The sequence below is a fragment of the Hemicordylus capensis genome, chromosome 1, assembly GCF_027244095.1.
Source record: "Hemicordylus capensis ecotype Gifberg chromosome 1, rHemCap1.1.pri, whole genome shotgun sequence".
Lineage (NCBI taxonomy): Eukaryota > Metazoa > Chordata > Lepidosauria > Squamata > Cordylidae > Hemicordylus > Hemicordylus capensis.
In genome coordinates, this window is record NC_069657.1 from 187,590,986 (window position 1) to 187,609,781 (window position 18,796).

At 43.1% G+C, this 18,796-nt stretch overlaps 1 protein-coding gene across 2 annotated transcripts in view; it reads left to right on the plus strand.

Annotated features, from left to right (window-relative positions):
• Positions 1 to 18,796, plus strand: part of MARCHF7 (membrane associated ring-CH-type finger 7) — a 119,800-nt gene that overhangs the window by 51,899 nt on the left and 49,105 nt on the right. The window contains exon 1 of one of the 2 annotated variants that reach the window (XM_053260772.1): positions 17,093 to 17,302. The exons of the other annotated variant lie outside the window; for it this stretch is intronic. The gene's annotated coding sequence lies outside the window, so the exon portion shown is untranslated. Of the gene's footprint in view, positions 1 to 17,092; positions 17,303 to 18,796 lie in introns of those variants that run through there. 2 annotated transcript variants of the gene reach the window in all.

Sequence of the window (18,796 nt, forward strand, 5' to 3'; positions counted from 1 at the left end):
CTTCCTATATCACTGCTGCCCGATATAGGTATCTTCCATAGTCTGGGAAACACACTCGTGGGGAGTCGAACCGGCAACCTCTGGCTTACTGGTCAAGTCATTTCTCCACTCCACCATTAGGTGACATTGTGCCTGTCCTTAAACAGTTGCACCGGCTGCCAATTTGTTTCTGGGCAAAGTATAAAGTATTGGTTATTACCTTTAAAGCCCTGAATGGCTTAGGTCCGGGTTACTTAAGAGAGCACCTTTCTCTGCAAGATCCCCACAGCTCATTAAGATCATCAGGAGGGGTCTGGGTGCCACCAGTTCATCTGGTGATGACTTGGAATCAGGCTTTCTCAGTTGTTGCCACTGCATTGTGGAATCCATTTCCCGTAGATATAAGAGAATCACCTTCCTTGGAGGCTTTCAGGAAAGCCTTAAAGACTCATCTTTTTAGCCTGGTTTTTAATGCTATTTAGTTTTAATTTTAATTTTAATCTGGTTTAAATGTTGTTTATTTTGATTGTTTTATTGTGTGTTTTTGATTTTGATGTAAACTGTCCTGAGCCACTTTAGGAAGGGTGGTATATAAATTGAATAAATACTACTGCTGTTGCTGCTACTAAAGGTAAAGTTTGCCATCAAGTTGATTTTGACTCCTGGCACCCACAGAGCCCTGTGGTTTTCTTTGGTAGAATACAGGAAGGGTTTACCATTGCTTCCTCCCACGCAGTATGAGATGATGCCTTTCAGCGTCTTCCTATATTGCTGCTGCCCAAAATAGTACCAGCGGGGATTCGAACTAGCAACCTTCTGCTTGTTAGTCAAGCATTTCCCTGCTGCGCCACTTAAGGTGGCTGCTGCTACTGCTACTACTAAATTATTATTATTCCCATTTGAACTAGAGACAACCAGCATATGGTTTAAAGCTTGGTCATGCCAATGGCACCAACTTCTATATATTTAATTCTCCTGGGTGCGCCTTAGAATGTGAGTCCGGGTGCCTAGCTGATTGGCTGGGTAGCGGAGGTGCCTGATTGGCTGAGGTGCACCCAGGAGGATTGGTCGGCAGTAGGCCTGGCCGCGGAGGCCAGGCAGCGGTGGTGCACCTGGCTGTGGAGGCCAAGGCGGCGGTGGCGGTGGCCCCGTTGGAGGTCGGGGTGGGAGGGAAATGGATGGTGGGACTTCCCTGTTTGCCGCCCGGGAGGAGGAACTACGGCAGTGGGGCCCTTTTTGGCTGCCTGTCGCCCGGTAAAGAGGGCCTGTGGCGGTGGTGAGGTCCAGCTGAAAACGGCCACTCACTGCCCGGTGAGTAAAATACTCAGTGCGGGGGGGGGAGGGCAGGGAGGGGGAGGGAGGGCAAGAGAGAGTGTGGCAGGAGGGAGGGGGAGGAAGAAGGGGGAGGGGGCAAGAGCAATTGGGGCAGGAGGGGGGAGGGAGGGCAGGAGAGAGTGGGGCAGGAGGGGGAGGGCAAGAAAGAGTGGGGCAGAAGGGGGAGGGCAAGAGAGAGTGGGGCAGGAGGGGAAGGCAAGAGATAGTGGGGCAGGAGGGGAGGGCAAGAGATAGTGGGGCAGGAGGAGGAAGGAGGATGAGAGAGAGGTTTGGGAGGGGGAGGGAGGTAGGGCAAGAGAGAATGGGGCAGGAGGGAAGGGGACGGTGGGGGCAAGAGAGAGTGGGGCAGTAGGGGGAGGGGGGCAAGAGAGTGGGGCAGGAGGGAGTGAGGGGGAAGAAGAGTGAGGCAGTGGGGGGAACAGCCGGCACAGATGCTCTGTGCAGATCGGCTAGTTCCCAATAATAGTTGTGTGTTTAGAACAGTTAGGTATTTATTGATTTGAAATATTTGTATTCCACCAGATAATGAAACTTAACAAAATTAAGCAGGCTTATGGTGTCACAATGTTCACTAAGTGATGTTGATCAGTTATCAGTCTACATATTGATCATGATCCAACAAAGAGTTTAAATGCTTAAAGCCCACTTTACATTAGATTGTGGCCTTTAACAATAAATTCCCCTAATGTTACATGCAATATCTGGGGCATATCTAAGGCCAGCTGGCAATATATAAATATATAGGCTTACAAGTAATATCAGCATTCCTCACATGGGGCTCGTATTTAATTACCTACTAAGTAAAAAAGGATATGGTTTTGGCTGAATGTAATCAGAGCTTTGGCATCAACTAACTTCCCTTTTTGAAAGGCAGATTTAATAATGAAAGGAATGGCCTACCTGTCAATTTATATAAATTCAGGAATGAGTGGGGAAAAGCTAAAGACGGGTTGAAATCTGACTCTAAAAATCCAAAAAACTAATCCATTAGGTAAGGTTTACTAACCTGAGTAAATTTTCAAAAAGCAGTTCCATATCTCCGCAACCAGTGATATACATGGAGTAGATTTTTCCACTCAAGACTAGAATATGGCTAAGATATCAGTGGCTATATTTGGAAAAGAGGAATGAGAAGAATTTCAATAATTCCTGCTGAGCTTTATCTCAGTTTAAATAGATTTCACAGAAAATATTTATATTTAAATGTGTTCATTTTTAATATAATCTCAAAAATATTGAGGTAACAGTAATACTGAAAGCACTGAAGTAGTTCTAATCCTACTTTTTTGTGCAAAGATTTAAAGATGGAAATATGTAAATTGATCTTGAGAGCTCACTGAAATGGGCTTGGTTAACACAGAGGCAAAGCAAAGTTTACACCAATATTTAGTAACTTTTCAAATAGTAGTAAGCTAACCATATTTTGCTTGTGCAAAGCCATTGCCATTGTAGCAGTGAGCTAGCACCATTTCTAAATAAAACTCAAGTGTATATATTCTGTCCAACAGCTAGATGACAGAAAGTGAATGCCTTCTGCAACGCTTTTCCAGCAGTTGTCTGTGTCTGAGATTCAAATGCATTTATATGCTGGTCTTTGTTAACAGCAGTAAATACCTCATGGTTGCCAGGAATACCTTATTTTGCATGAGTCTTGCCTTGCTTTGGCACTCTGGATTCCTTCTGTGCATAAAGGAAGTTAAGAAATATTGCAAATGATGGTTGTGGAGATCTTGCTCTCTGACCTTTATCTGCATTTGACAACAGCTTAAATTCCACATTTTCTCAGCATAGCAATCACACAAAAGTCTTCTAAATAGGCCCCTAGAAGCTGCTATTCAGAGTCTGAGCGTTGCTCCCATTGTAAGCATTTTCTCCCACATTTGGTTGTTTTAGGAGTAAAAGTGTTACAGCATCTCTAGCTTTATTCTATTGAAGCTCTTTTTCTCTTTCACATCTTTTAATAGGGGAGTACAAATGCTAGTAGTCTGTTGTATATTTTCTTCTGTTGCCTGATAAGTCATCAGTTGGAACCAGCGATATTATTGTTTCATTCATAGTTACGAGAGTAATTTTTATGGCACTTTTTCTTTCTTTAAAAAGACAGAGACAGAAAACGGATTCCCTATAGTTTTAGTCAGCTTCTTTTCATCTGCCCAAAAGTTTATACAGAATGATTGGCTATGTTAATTTCCTACACAGCTTGTATCCAATCCTATACTTTATTATAGCTAAAAATAAGACATTGTAATAATGCTAAGCAATTACAAATTTTAATGAAGAGAGAAAAAAGCTGGCCATGGATATAAATAGCCAATTATAATTTTAAAAACAATACATTGGGATTATGTGACAGTTATATTGACTACAGATTATGGAGAAAACTATGAGAACAGATGATTAACACCGTCTATAAATGTTTGATATCTAAAAATAATTGGGTAAGGAAAGAATATGCAAAAAGAAAGAGAATTTTATTTTCAGCTTGGCAAGCAAGTTTCAGAAATTTTGTTAATGCTGACATTTCCCCATAAGAGCAACACTAAAAATAACATTAAACATGTCATTGTCTTGTTTGGGGGTTATTTTATCTTTAAAATTGCATTTATATATCTATATTTCTCTAAGGCATACCTGTCACTAATCCCATGTATGGCAGCTCTCGCAAGAGTTCACAAGCAGCTGCCTCAACAGTGATGGGGATGGGGGAGAAAATGGTGGTGGCAGCTGGCTGGCCGGCGGGCAAAGAAAATGGCGGCGAATGGCGGTAGGTGGGCAGGTGGCTGGCTGGCCAAATAAAATAGTGGCGGCAGGCGGAAGAGAGGGAAGGAAAAAGACCAAGATGGCGGCAGCGGGTGGGTGAAGAAGACGGCGGGCAGGCAAGATGACGGCTGGGGTGGGGGTGGGGGTGGGTGAACTAGAGGTGTAGATGTTCTGCGCCTGGCCCAACTAGTTCTCTTTGAAATGCCTGGGCTCCAGATCTGGATTTGGAATCATGGTGTGAAGGTAGGGAGTGTCAACTTCCTTACTGTTTCCTACTGAAAACCATAATCTCCCATGGATTCCTAATGGTCCCCAAAGTTGCTGTGGTTTCCTGAGGGTGTCACTGAAACAAATTGGACCATTGGGGATTCTTAGCATTCATAGTAGAAGGAATTCAAGTAGAGGAGAAAAACATAGATATAAACAGTTAAACACCCCTACTTCTATGCCATACTCTTAATCTGGATTGGGCCCTCACTTACATGCTATTTGAATGAGAAAATAACCTCAAAACTAGACTGTGATGTGTTTTACCATCACATCTGCTCTGGCCCCAATTCTTAAAGTTTTAAGAGATCCAGAGGGATATGTCAGTTATCTATAAATGTCAAATCTAACTGATACCTTCAGTAAATGTTCAACTATTATCCTTATTTCCATCAGTTATCTGAAAGCTCTGCCCAACATGTCTGTAAATTTAACAATGCAAGTTTCCTCCATGGCCACGGGATAGAGTCACTCCTCCTATGGCTATTAGGCTAAAACACGGACCCACAACAAAATGTTGCACTACATCCCTGGTGTGTATGTATTACCTGAGTTGGTGGCTCAGCATGGTGAAAAAATGAAAGTTGGCAAAACAGCCAGGAGTCCCTGCTCTAACCCAGTCCCTGGGTCTGACTTCATGTGCAGGTTTTATGTAGTCTGTTTTCTGGGTTTCTTGTGGGTGGGTGGGTGGGTGAGGGGGCTGGTGCTCAGTCCTACCTCTTTTTCATCCAGCCTTAAAGCTTCACAAACAAATGTTAAGAAGCAGGGCTCTTCAGTTTTGTGCAACTGCTAGAGTGGACTAAGGCACCTCCCCCCCCCCCGGAAGTCTTTTTGTGATTATCTGAACCTCCAGAGTATTCCTATACAGCTGGCCCTGGGGAGTTTTGAGGAAATTCCCACCAGCACCTTGGGGAGGGCAGGACTTCTTAACACCAAGAGATGAACTGTGTCATACTCCTTCCCTTTCAGAAACATAAGAGGATTACCTAATCAGTGGCTACTGGTCTGAGGTCTATAGGCCACCTCAGTCTCAAAGGCAAGATACCTCTAAATACCACTTGCAGGGGAGTACCAGTAGGAGAGAGGGCATGCATATACCTCTTGCCTGTGGGCTTCCCAGAGACATCTGGTGGCCCCTGTGTGAAACAGGATGCTGGACTAGATGGGCCTTGGGCCTGATCCAGCAGGGCTTTTCTTCTGTTCTGACTGCTGAGGGAGCCACTGAGTCTCAGCATTTTCTTCTGTAGAGACTATTAGATTGCTTTCCCCCTTAGGAACAGAAGGGGTTGTTCAAGCTAGGAACTTTCCTGCTCTTTTTGCTGAAGCCCTCCTTCCTTGCCACTGAGTTGGTAAGCCCTCCATCTCTGCCTACCTACTTAACTATCTGAACTCGTGAACATTCTATCCCATTGACTAACATGGGTGCAATTTTTAGGGTTGGGGTGTTGTTGTTTTTGTTCCCTTGGGGTTCCCTCCCCCTAGGTGTTTGTGAAACTGATATTTCTGTGGGTCACCCCAAGTCTGCTGGTACCTCTCACTTGCCTGCAGGCACTCCAGTTCTTCACCCATAAAGATCATGATGTTTCTAGCTCTTTTGGAAATAGTAGATGCTAGATGCTAGGTGTGGCCCCTCAACTTCATCTCCTCTTGCAAATAGTCCCTTAGGGCCTCATGTGGCAGTCCTGCTTCACATGGAGGCTTGCACCCAGTACCAGCACAAGTGGCCAAGTATCCTCTTGCACCTGTAGAATAAAACTGTATATCTGTGTCAGGCTCACCTTGGAGACTGTAAGATTGATACTGACTGTTCTGGAAAGACAGATAACATTTTCCCAAGACCTAGGGGAAATACTTAAAGGAAATAAGATTTGGGAGCACTGGACTCTTATAGGATGGAAAGCTGTTCCAGTGTCTTTCCATTTTGGTCAAATGTAGGAGACAAGGCTATGCTTCCAGGAAGTCCTATTCTCAACATAGCACTCTTGGTTCTAGGATTTGAAGCCCCGATTTGATTACTTCTGAGGAAGACTGCAAGAGGGGTTCCACCCAGCATTGGCCTTTGTGTGCTAGTGGTGCTACTCTAGCCACTTGCCACATATGGAGGACATGTCTTGGGTTCCATTCTGAACTCCAGAATCCATCTTGGAGAGCAGAACCTGCTGAGCTCTGGAGGGCTGTAGTTCTGACTCTTCCATCTCAATTTGCTTTAATTACTCAGGAACATCCTTGCTCGGAGCATGACCCCTTCCGAGGAGGTACTATGAAGGAGCCTTCTCAGCTCCTGGAGCTTAACTTGGCACCTACGTGAGTGTGTTTCTAATTGAAAGAGAATGGATGCCAAGAAGAACCTTCAGAGCTAATGCAACTATGAAGAAGTTATGACCCATCAAGCTGCACACCCCACCAGTGATGTATTTGGGTTTGCCAGGCACTTGACAACCCTGCTCCTCAAGTAATTCAGTCTCAGGCAGGCAGGCAGCAAAAGAAAGAAATAAAAGAAAAAGATTAAGCCTCTTGTAAGCTGTCATAGATGGAAAGCTGGCTATATTTGTCTAGATGGGTCACATGTTTTTCAGGTCTGGGCTGGTGATGGCGAAAAGATTCCTTTGCTGGTACAGAGCCAGATTTGCAAAGACATTGTATAACCATCATTTTATATTTTGCATGTGCACAAAGAGACATGTAATTAGCACATTTTAAAAATCTAAATAAATAATTTCTGTTTCCCCAGCACTGGCACTGACCCAGCATTTTAATGTTTAAGAATTGTCTCATACGCTTCTCTTTTTCAGCAGGGTGGTGGCTGCCACATTAGCTTCTAGGAAATCCTGCCTGCAGACCTTGCAGCATTTAATGCATCTCCTCAGTAGTATAATGACACCTTCATGTGTTTATGCATTAAACTTCCGCAACTGTTTCTGACTGCCCAGTTGTTTCCAGAATGGGGATCTACGATCACTGTAGACTCCACTATTAAAGCGAACTGTGCAGCAAGAAATGAGAATGACAAAACTATTAGGTGATCTAAATCTGCCTCTGCACTAAAGATCCAATTGTACATTGATGCCAGATGCTACACCCTTCCACTTCATAGTGGTATATTTAAACGTAGCAAGGCCTTCTGCCCATATCCTGCTGTGATGGGGGAGAAGTATTGGGAGATAGAGGCAAGCCCTAGAAATCTAAGGATAAGTCTATAAATCACAACATTGACATATGGCAGGATTTAGCTTCCTTTGTCTGTATAAAAGATACCCGAAGAAGACCAGCAACACAAGACCAATGGTTTGCATCAGCATTTAAGTAAGGTAATCTTTGAAAGGTTTAAGTGTTGGCAGGAGGGACTCAGTTTTGATTAATACAGGAGCATTCTTCAGGCCAAAGAGTCAAAAGCTTGGACATCAAGTAGGAAATTACCAAGGGGTAGATGAGGAAGGCATAGCAAGGCAAATACTTAGCTGGGAATTCTAGAATGCAGCGCAGACGCAAGCCCTAGAAAATAGATAAGGGAATAAAAGAGAGGAAGAGCTCAAGCTGCAGATTAGAATCAGGATAACAGAAAAAAGCAGGGAATGGAATCTGGGTGCTTTCCAGATTATACCCTGCAACGGGGTCAGGACGTATCTCTGAAGTGTGCTTGCACACTTCCTGTGTTGTGACACCGCAGTCCCTACGCTGACAGCAGGGTGCCGTTCACATTTCCGATGTCTTGTTTTGAATTTAATTGCTGCAATATAGTGCTATGATGTCATTCATCCGGCGGAAGGAAGTTGCTGTTTTTTCGGGTTGTTAGTTTTCGCGAGACTGCTCCCCCTGCTGTTTACGTTTCAAATGCTATTTGCCTGAATAGAAGCATTTTGCTGCTGTTGAGCAACTAATCTGGAAAGCGCCCAGGCAGAGGAAGATCAAGACAAGCCGGACTCCTAAAAATCAAGTAACTGAAATAGTAACTGAACAGTAACTGAAATAGTAACTGAACAGTAACTGAAATAGCTTGTAGTCAGGGGCGTATCTAGGGTAGGGCAGGCAGGGCACGTGCCCCGGGTGCCACTTGAAGGGGGCACCATTTAAAAAAAAAAAAATTTAAAGGTTGCCGAAAACAAAAAGGCCACCGCACATGCTCAAACGACCTTTATGAGGCCCTAGGCCATGCAAGGCCTTGTAGGGGCCATTTGAGCATGTGTGGTGGCCATTTTGTTTTCAGTGGCCATTTTAAAAATATTTTTAAAAATGGCCACTGCACATGCTCAAATGGTCCCTGTGAGGCCCTAGAGGCCAGAGGGGGAGGGGAAACTGCAGACCCCCCATGGCCTTTAGGAAGCCCCCCCCCAAGAGGCTACAGGAAAATATTAAAAAAAAATATATATATATATATGTCACTGTACACATATTTAGTTTGGAACTATGTACAGAGACTCAGAGCTTGTGAATACTGAGCTGAAGCTTATAAGCTACGATTGTATTCATTTGCTCTTACTTTGCTTCTTGTGATAAGTGAGTTAAATGTGATGTCTTAATAATATGGCTATTAATGATGAGTTTGCCTTTGAATCAGTGTGAAATCCTTAGTATTAAGGCCCACTGGGAGTTTCTTGCTCTCTTTCTCTCATTTTAACTGTCTTTCTGAAATACTAGAATATATTCCAAGCAGTGACACAGTTTACCCTGCATATCCTTTTATTATTTCCAGAGTAACTGGGGAAAGTCAAATTCTCCATTTATTTTTAAAAACTTATGTAATAGTGATGCTACAATTCATAATAGAGAATTAGACAGGCACTTCTGTTTAGTTTTCCAAGTATACCTCCACATAGTATTTGGGTATTTCATGAGCCCCAGCATACTGAAATTTGTAGTTTTCCAGCATTTTTTGATCTTGCTAAATCCACTGCTATATGGTTTTTGAAATATTAAAAGATTAATGAGCTTGGCTTGTATTTTTGAGCTATTATGGTAAAGTTATCTGAAAGATGGGTGTCAGATGTTTGGACAGGGGGCGCAATTTCAGTGCTTGCCCTAGGCGCTATTTCCCCTAAATACGCCTTGTAGTGTAAGCTAAAGCTATCTTTATCTTTTCAGATATAAGTAGAATTTTTAGCTCTTGTTGCTTTACTTTTAGATTGTAACTGAAGGAAAAGGAGCTTGGGTAACTTATAACATAACTACTACCACAAACCATAGAAGAGTAGCAGGGTCTGCAGAGAAGAGACCGGAGAACATTAGAATGAAAAAAACTGACCTATATAGGAATGAAATAGGGAAGTATACAATAAATGTTATGATCACGGTCTTCCTCTATAGAACAAAGGAATGACACATATGAATGACACATTGTATGCAACACATAAAATAAGCAGTTTAGTGAAAAGAAAGTTGAAATGGAAAGTCAGGAGAGACAAATCCTTCCAGAGTGCATGCAGTTTATTTAACACTACAACAATAGAAGCTCAGTTAGAATGTATGCCAAAAAGAATACAAGGTACCACAAGTCCAGGAGGATGTCAGCATGACTAACCAATAGAGTCAAGATATAAAAGGCAAGAAGACGTCCTTCAGAAAATGGAAGTCATCCCAAATGAAGAGAACAGAAAGGAACACAAATTCTGATAAAAGAAATGCAAGGAAAAAATAGGAATGTTAAGAGAGAGTCTGAGGAACATATAGCTAAAAGCATGAAGGGGAATAATAAAAACTTCTTTAAATACATCAGAGGCAGGAAACCTGATGGAGGTGGTTAGATGACAAGGGAGTGAAAGGGATGCTTAAGGAGGATAAGGAGATTGCAAAGAAGCTGAATGAATTATTTGCATCTGTCTTCACTGCAAAAGATACTGATTGTATGCCTGCACCTGAACTGAGCTTCTCTGGGAAGGAGGCTGAAGAACTGAACCAAATTGAGGTGACAAGGGAAGATGTTCTAAGCTCTCTTGAAAAATAAAAATCACCAGGGCCAGATGGCACCCACCCAAGAGTTTTTAAAGATCTCAAGTGTGAAATCACTGATCTCCTAGCAAAAATATCTAACTTATTCCTGCAATTGGGCCCTGAACCAGAGGACTGGAATGTAACCAGTGTAACACCAATTTTCAAAAGGGATCCAGGGGGACTAAGGAAATTACAGGCCTGTTTGTTTAACACCTGTGCTGGATAAAGTGACAAAAAGCATAATTAAGGATGAAATTGTTAAACATATAGAAGAAGAGGCCTTGCTGAAGGAAAATCAGCACGATTTCTGCAGTCTTGTCTCACTAACCTCTTTGAGTGCTTTGAGGGTGTCAACAAGCATGTGGATAGAGGTGATCCAGTTGACATAATATACTTGGACTTCCAGGTATACTTGAACAAAGTTCCCCATGAAATGCTCTTGAGGAAACTTAGCAGTCATGGGATAAGGGGACAGGTTTGTTTGTGGATTGGTAACTAGCTGAAGGACAGGAAAGAGATAAATTGACAGTTTGCACAATGGAAAGAAGTAAGAAGTAGGATCCCCCCCAGATCTGTACTGGGACCAGTGCTTTTTAATGTATTCATAAATAATCTAGAAGTTGGGGTAAGCAGCGAGATGGCCAAATTCATTCATTCATTCATTCATTTAACTTCTATACCGCCCAAACGTTCATCTCTGGGTGGTTATTTGTAGACGACAAATTTGTAGATTACTCTAAAATATTTAGGGTAGTGAAATCCAAAACAGATTGTGAGGTGCTCCAAAAGGATCTCTACAAATTAAGTGAGTGGGCAACAAAATGGCAAGTGCAGTTCAGTGTAAGCATTTGTAAAGTGATGCACATTGGAGCAACTGCCTCCCCACAACTTCACATATACACTGATGGGGTCTGAGTTGTTGGTGGAGTCTGACCAGGAGAGAGATTTTGTGGTGGACAGCTCATTGAAAGAGTTGACCCAGTGTTCAGAGCTTGGAAAAGGCAATTTCCATGCTAGATATCATTAGGAAGGAGGCTGAAAATAACACTGCTAATATTATAATGCCTTTATACAAAGCTATGGTGCTGCGGCCACTTATGGAGTACTGTGTACAGTTCTGGTCACCATATCTTAAGAAGGACATTGTAGAACTAGAAAAGGAGCATAAGAGGGCAACCAAGATGATCAGGGGACTAGAGCACCTTCCTTATGAGGCAACACCTGAGGCTTTTTAGTTTAGAAAAAACTGACTAAGGGGAGACATGGTAGAAGTCTGTAAAATTATGCATGGTGTGGAGAGAAAGGGTAGAGAGAAATTTTTCTCCCTTTCTCACAACACTGGAACTAGGGGTCAATCCATGAAACTGAAGGCCAGGAAATGTAGGACCGACAAGAGGATGCACTTTTTCACACAACAATCAATGGAATCCACTGCCACAGGAGGTGGGCTTTAAGAGGGCTTAGACAAATTTATGGAGGACAGGTCTATCCATGGCTACTAATCTGGTGGCTATAGACAACCTCCAAGTTCAGAGGCAGGATGTCCCCAAGTAACAGTTGCAGGGAAGCAATAGCAGGAGAGAGGACATGCCTTCATCTGCTGCTTGTGGGCTTTCCAGAGGCATCTGGAAAGCCCATATCTGGTGAGCCAGCGTGGTGTAATGGCTAGAGTGCTGGACTAGGACCGGGGAGACCCGAGTTCAAATCCCCATTCAGCCATGAAACTAGCTGGGTGACTCTGGGCCAGTCACTTCTCTCTCAGCCCAACCTACTTCACAGGGTTGTTGTGAGGACAAACCTAAGTATGCAGTACACCGCTCTGGGCTCCTTGAAGGAAGAGCAGGATATAAAATGTAAAAATCATCATCATCATCTGGCAGGCAACTGTGGGTAACAGAATGTTGGACTATAGGCCTTCGGCCTGATCCAGGAGGACTGTTCTTATGTTACATTCTTATGAAGAAACAAAATGTTTGATTAGTTTGTTTACTTCTGCTAAGTAGTTGAATTTACAAAAACATATTACTGATGAAGTATGTATACATCAAATGAATAGTAAGTGTATTCAACCAAATCGACACACAGATTTGCAATCAGTACTAAAGTGAAAATTTGGGTTTTAAAAGTTATCTGCTCAGCCAAAGCTTAATGAGTTATTCTACGTCTCAAACTGACTTGAATAATGTGAGGGCACTGCCAGGTATTCAGCTGTGGGTTTTGTGGTTAGGAGCCCATTCTTACCTGAACTGTTCAGTTTCCTCTGTGGTGAGCTTCACATTCTAATTAAAGATATTGCAAAGGGCAACAGGTTAAAGGAAGCCTATAAAATAGCAAGGGAAATTTGAAGTGTCAGCTGTATATGAACTGACAGTGTTTGAATTGCTAGAAGTATGCATAGCTGACAATCTGAGCATTGTGATCGATGTGTAAATGTCTATTCTTCTGACTAAAGGGAATCCTTGACCAGAACATGTTGATACTGAAGGGCAGAAAATGATGACAGTCACATCCTTGTTCTATTGTAAATGAGGAAATAATACATATATTTGGAAGAGAGTATGTAGGAATTTTCTGATTACTTTGCAACTGTGCCAAACTAAGTGAATTATTATTGGAAGTGGGTTTAAAGGATTCATTTCCACGTCCACAATCTAGTTTTTCCAGATGTTACCAAAGAGGCCTATTGGGATTATGATGATGATGTTTTGAGAAAATAGACTCATAAATGGTCATATTTCACTCCATTAGACTCTGATTATGTGATTCATGGAATATTTCTTTTTTCCTCTTAAAAACACACACTTTTGAAACTCTTAAATAAGATTAAATATGTTGGCTAAGTTTCTGAAGTAATGAAAGGAGTTTCACATCATTAAATTATTATAGTTAGAGGCCTCACAATAACATTTATTGATTTAGAAGTAAATGAAGTTATGGCATATATTTTTAATATATGAGAAATTATTTCTAGGTAAATTCTGCAGTATGTGGAACAACACCGGAAAAACCTAATGTCCTGGAATTCATTTTTGTCTGGTTACAGTGAGGTTCAAATTGTCAATTAAAAACTGGTTATATGATTGTGTCATTTTTCTCTCTTTCGTAAATGCAACAATTAGTATAAATTGCAATTCCAATAATGTCTGGAACCAAATACTTCTTTCTTCGTTCCATCCTATGCTCATCGCTTCTGGGGTGTCAACCATAAGGTCCACAGTCTGTATCAAGCCATTCAAGCCTCCTACCACACTCTACCACACTGAGCAGCTTTCAGAGCAAGGAGACTCGTATCATTCATAGAGAATGGGGCTGACATGCAGGGGCGGCTCCCCCATGAGGCCAAGTGAGGCGATGGCTCAGGTAGTTAGTGTGCCACAAGGCAGCGAGTGTGGGCTCCCTATGGACATATTCTCCCCATACGTCTGCTGCCCCCATGCTTTTCCATCTTGCTAGCTCCATCCGAACTCAGCCCTCTGCCTTCTAGGCCAGAAGTCCAGTGCTGATCACTGCCCCCTTCCCCTTGTTGGCCTTTCTGGCCGTGTGCAGCACTCTGCTGTCCAGTTGTGTCACTGCTTGCCATAGCAGGCAGCGGGCATCCAGCACTGCCAGTTGATCTCTCTTGCTGCCACTACTGCTGCAGCTCGCTCACTCATGGAGACAACATGGAAACCTTTGCTGGAGGAAAGAGAGAAAACACACAAGCCAGCTGGGACAGTGGTGGTAATAAGAGAGTCCGGCTGGAAATGCTCTAAATAGTTAAGAATTCATAACTCTTGCCCAGTGACTGTTGCTGGTGTCTACCTTATGTTTCTTTTTAGAATGTGAGCCCTTTGGGGACAGGGGTCTATTATTTGTTTGTTATTTCTCTGTGTAAACCGCCCTGAGCCATTTTTGGAAGGGCAGTATAGAAATCGAATTAATAACAACAACCTGAAAGAGATTCAGGAGTTGTTTCTAATTTTTCCAAATGTAATGTGTTATTGTGGTGAAACAGGTGACTTGGGATCAAATTCGGGTACAACTGACAGTTTTAAAGTGAGAGGAAGCTTAAGTCATGGGCAACTGCTGTGTACAGCATTTTTGCCCTCCAACCTTTTTGAATTTGGCGCCCCTGCTCCAGACAAGTGAAAGCAAAGCAAAACATCTTTATATTAATACATAAGGTCTCTCTCTGCAAAAATGATACATTCCTGGTTCCTAACAGAAATTCTCCTCCCTACAAATGAAACTTTTTTTAAAAGAAAGAAAGAAAAGATGCGTGCAGTGCCCGTGTCAGGAATTGGCATTGTGGGGCAGCTGCTGAGAGACCACAACCCACAGGAAGGCCCACTGCCTGTGTGCTGGTGGTGGGGTGACTATCTCAGAGCCCACACAGTAGGAGGGGACCCATGGAGGGCAGTTTGCTGAGGACCCTCTGAAACCAAACACAGATATGTTCCTGGCTGGCACAGCAAATCCTCCCTTCCAGTGTCTGGCTGTTTCAGGTCCTTCAAGGATGAGAAAAGAATCACACACACCTGCATTCCATCCATGATGTGTGGCTTGGCTCTTTCTGAGCTGGACTGCGGGTTACTATTTGGAGGGGCAATTCATGTCCTGTGTTTTTTGACTGCCTAGTAATTGGGGTGGCTTTTACTACATGCGTTTCAAGTTTCGGCTTTCTGTTGCAGAACTTAAGTATTCTAACAATTTTGCAAATGGATAAGTAGAGTTATCAGATATTTACTGATCCTGATCTTGTGTCTTTAACAGGAGCCAGACATCCAGAAATTTAGCAAGTGAAGCTTTTCCTAGCATGAAGATATGTTCGCTCTATTGCTATGTGTGCTACTGTTGCCAAAAGCACAGGAGCAGGGCCAGTAACCTATGACTCAGTCACTGAGGATGCGTACGTGCAAGAAAAAACCTAAAAAGAAGAAAGAAGTGACCTTGAGTTGGCATCTAAATTATTATAAACATAACAGCACTTCACACCACTTTGTTCTTTAGAATAAATCCTACTATTTCTGTCCTTAACCATTGTTCAAAAATTTGTTTTTTAGCCTATTTTCCAGTAGTCTTATGAGATCACCTGGCATTCTGTGTGTGTGCCCCCCCCCCCACATATCAAGTTCACAATGCCTGGACCAATATAAACCAAATCAGGTACCGTTGTAGGGACACATAGAGATGCCTCAATGGCATAGTTTATTATGATGTCATCCACCCCAATTCAAGTTGGCGGATGCATGAATGTTTAAGGCGCAAGGGAGCTAACTTGTGGACCACCTAACCAATCTGAACCAAATTTGCTACACCTCAATGTAGCAAAGGGATGCCTCAATGGCATAGTTTGTGAAGATGCCACCCACACCAATCCAATATGGCGGACGCATGAGACGCAAGGGCACTAACTTGTGGAACACCTAACCAAACCAAATTTGGCACAACTGTAGTGAGTTACACACAGGGACACCTCATCGGCATGGTTTACTCTGATGTCATCCATCCTGGTTCAAGATGGCGCACATGTGAACATTTAACTGCAAATGGGAACTGATTTGGACCAAATTTGGTAATAGTTGTAGGGACACATAGGGACACCTCAAACACATAGTTTGTGATGATGTCATACACCCTAATTCAAGATGGTAGACACATGAACATTTGAGGCACACGTAGACTAACTTGTGAACTGCCTAACCGATTTGGATCAAATTTAGTCCAGTTGTAAGAATAGCAAAAGGAAAGTAGGCAGATTAGTTCTTACTAGAACAACTTGTTTAAATACTAGGTCAGTTTAATAGGAATATGTTGAGATGAACCTCATGATAAGGTGTGCTATTGTGATGCTTTACAGTGTTGTGCTCATTTAGAATCCTGGTGATTATTAGACTACATCACCGATATGCTAAAAATTAGGTGATTGATGACCTAATGGGGTGGATTTTGAATCACTGGACAAACTTACCAAACCTGTATCCAAGGAGGAGGAGGATCAGCTGCAAACATAAATTGTTAATTGGCTGTGATATCAGGCTCCTGATTCTGCATCCTGTATTGTCCTTACAAGGAGGTTTGGGATAAGTTTGTCGCAATGTCCATTCTTAAGGAACTCAGTGCTGGAAAAACAGGACTGGTAAGAATAGGCTAAAGAATGAGAGTAGGGTAGCCATGGTAGTTAATCCTTATGTTATTTCTCAGTCAATCCATCCATTTATTTCATAGACCAGGATGGGGTGGGGGGAGGGAGCAGTCATGGTTACAGCATGTCAGAACCCACCTTGAGGGGTCTTCGGAGCCCAATGACAAGGGGCCCAAGAGTCAGTAGTGGACTCCAGGAAGAGGATTGGGGACACTAGCACTTGCAGAGGCTCCGTAACTCCTCTCAGAGCAACCCCCAGAAAACTCTCTTGCAGGGATTTCCTATCACCCCACAGTTACCTCCCAGGGGAAGGACACTGAGGAACCAATGCTTCCAACACCAACCAGTCCCTCTGAGGAAACCCCTTGCTCCACAGCCACCCCATCCCTCCAAGTCCAGTCAAGAACAGGGGTGTGGCCACATCCCACCAGACCCATTGGGAGCCCTGTTTGGACTCCCTGACATGGCAGCATACCCATACTCTCAAGGAACTCAACCAGTATTGCACAGGAGTGCTTGCCTTGCAGCTAGAATGCAACAAACATTCTCCTCAGGAGGAGGAACTGTCTCCTCGGGAGAAGGAACAGCCGGATTTCTTGTGAGTAAGGACTGTTTGCTCTCAATCTCCAGGAACAGGGTGTGGCCCTTTCCTAACAGTATTTAGGTCACTTCCTTTCTTGGTCCAGTTGCTGATAACAGCTGCTCAAACAGGTCTGAACCTGGTGAGTTCCCATGCCAGTTGGTGCCCAGGACTCCTGCTTCTGTCTGACCTTGATGAGCCTACCTTGGCTCTGAGATTCTGCCCAAGTGACCACTGAATTGGGACTCTTGCCTGTGAAGCCTTGCTGGAACTTTCACTCCTGGTGGGCTCAATTCCTCTGCCAGTGCTGTAGAACTGCCACCGACAGATGGGTGAGCACTTCTGTATTTGGGGTATGAAACACTACTACTACTATGAGTACTTATATACCACACTCTCAAAGTGGCTTATATAGGAAAATAAATAATACATAAATAAGATGGTCTGAAACAGCATCAGAAATGGCAGTGTAATACTAAGCAGTACAATTCATATTTTCCACACATTAAAAAATGCAAAGTAACCTCTGTCCCATGGTCACAAAACCATCCTCCCATCAACTTCAGTCTACAAGTTGCTTCCTGTTCTAACAGCAACTTACAGGAATTTAGTCACTGCTAAGGTAACCCTTGAGATTTTGAGGTCATTCTCATGATCAATGAGGCTGGGAGGAAGGCAGTTCCCCCACATGATCTGGGGCCTGAACAGGGCTCCACCACTTGTGTGTCCATCTGATTGGTGTGGTGGTGAGCAGTGTGGCAAATGGGAGGTGAAGGAAGGCTGCCGGGCCACCAGATAGCCCACAAAGCACCATACAAATAACACTGGGAAATCTAGCTGCTTCTGGGACGTTCCTTCCCCCCAGCCTCTATGGTGCAGGTGGCTGCTGGCAGCCTGAGCAAGTACATTGTTAGAGAGCTAGGAGTAGATAGTTCTTTATCTACACCAGCTGCAGCAGAAGTGCACAGGTAAGGAGAGCACATCTAATTAAAACTGATGAAAGACTAAAGACATAAAGTTCTAAATAAAGTTAATTTGGGAAACCCATCAGGGAGATAGATGTGGCCTACATGCCTTCTTCTAGCTACATACAGGATGAGCGGAAGGGAGAAGGAAGTCTCTCTCTCCAGGTGAGAGAATGCAACCTGAAACTATTGGTCTAACAAAGGGGAAGTAGAGTAGAGAAACTGTAGTCAGAGAGGGGATTCTCTTGCTCACTATTTCTACCCCTGAACAACAGGGTTGCTGGTGCTGATGCCATCAGGAGCTATATCTCCCAAACCCCTTCTTAATGTCTCATGCATTGTCTCATGCTCTCCCATCTTCTCTTGAAGAATCTGGAACCGGTCTCTTGGTATCAACTTGGTCAGCCCATCTGCTATTATGTATTTAATTGGGCAGTACTTCAGCTCAACTAGTCGATTCTCTTGTGCCTCTTGAACATAGTGGTGCTTTGCATCTATGTGCTTTGTTCGAGACAACAATATTTATAGGCCGCTTTTCAATAAAAGTATCCAAAGCGGTTTACATAGAGAAATAATAATAATAAAAAAAATAAAACAGATTCCTGTCCCCAAAGGACTTACAACCTAAAAAGAAACAAAACGCCAGATAGACACCAGCAACAGTCACTAAAGGGATGCTGTGCTGGGGCTGGATAGGAACAGTTGCTCTCCCCCTGCTAAATAAAGAGAATCACCATGTTAAAAAGGTACCTCTTTGACCAGTTAGCAGGGTGGAAATCATAGTCCTTTCCATGAGAGAGAATTGAATCCACCCTGGTGGTACTCAAACATCTCAGTTGGCTTTGAATCATCAATTCCAAA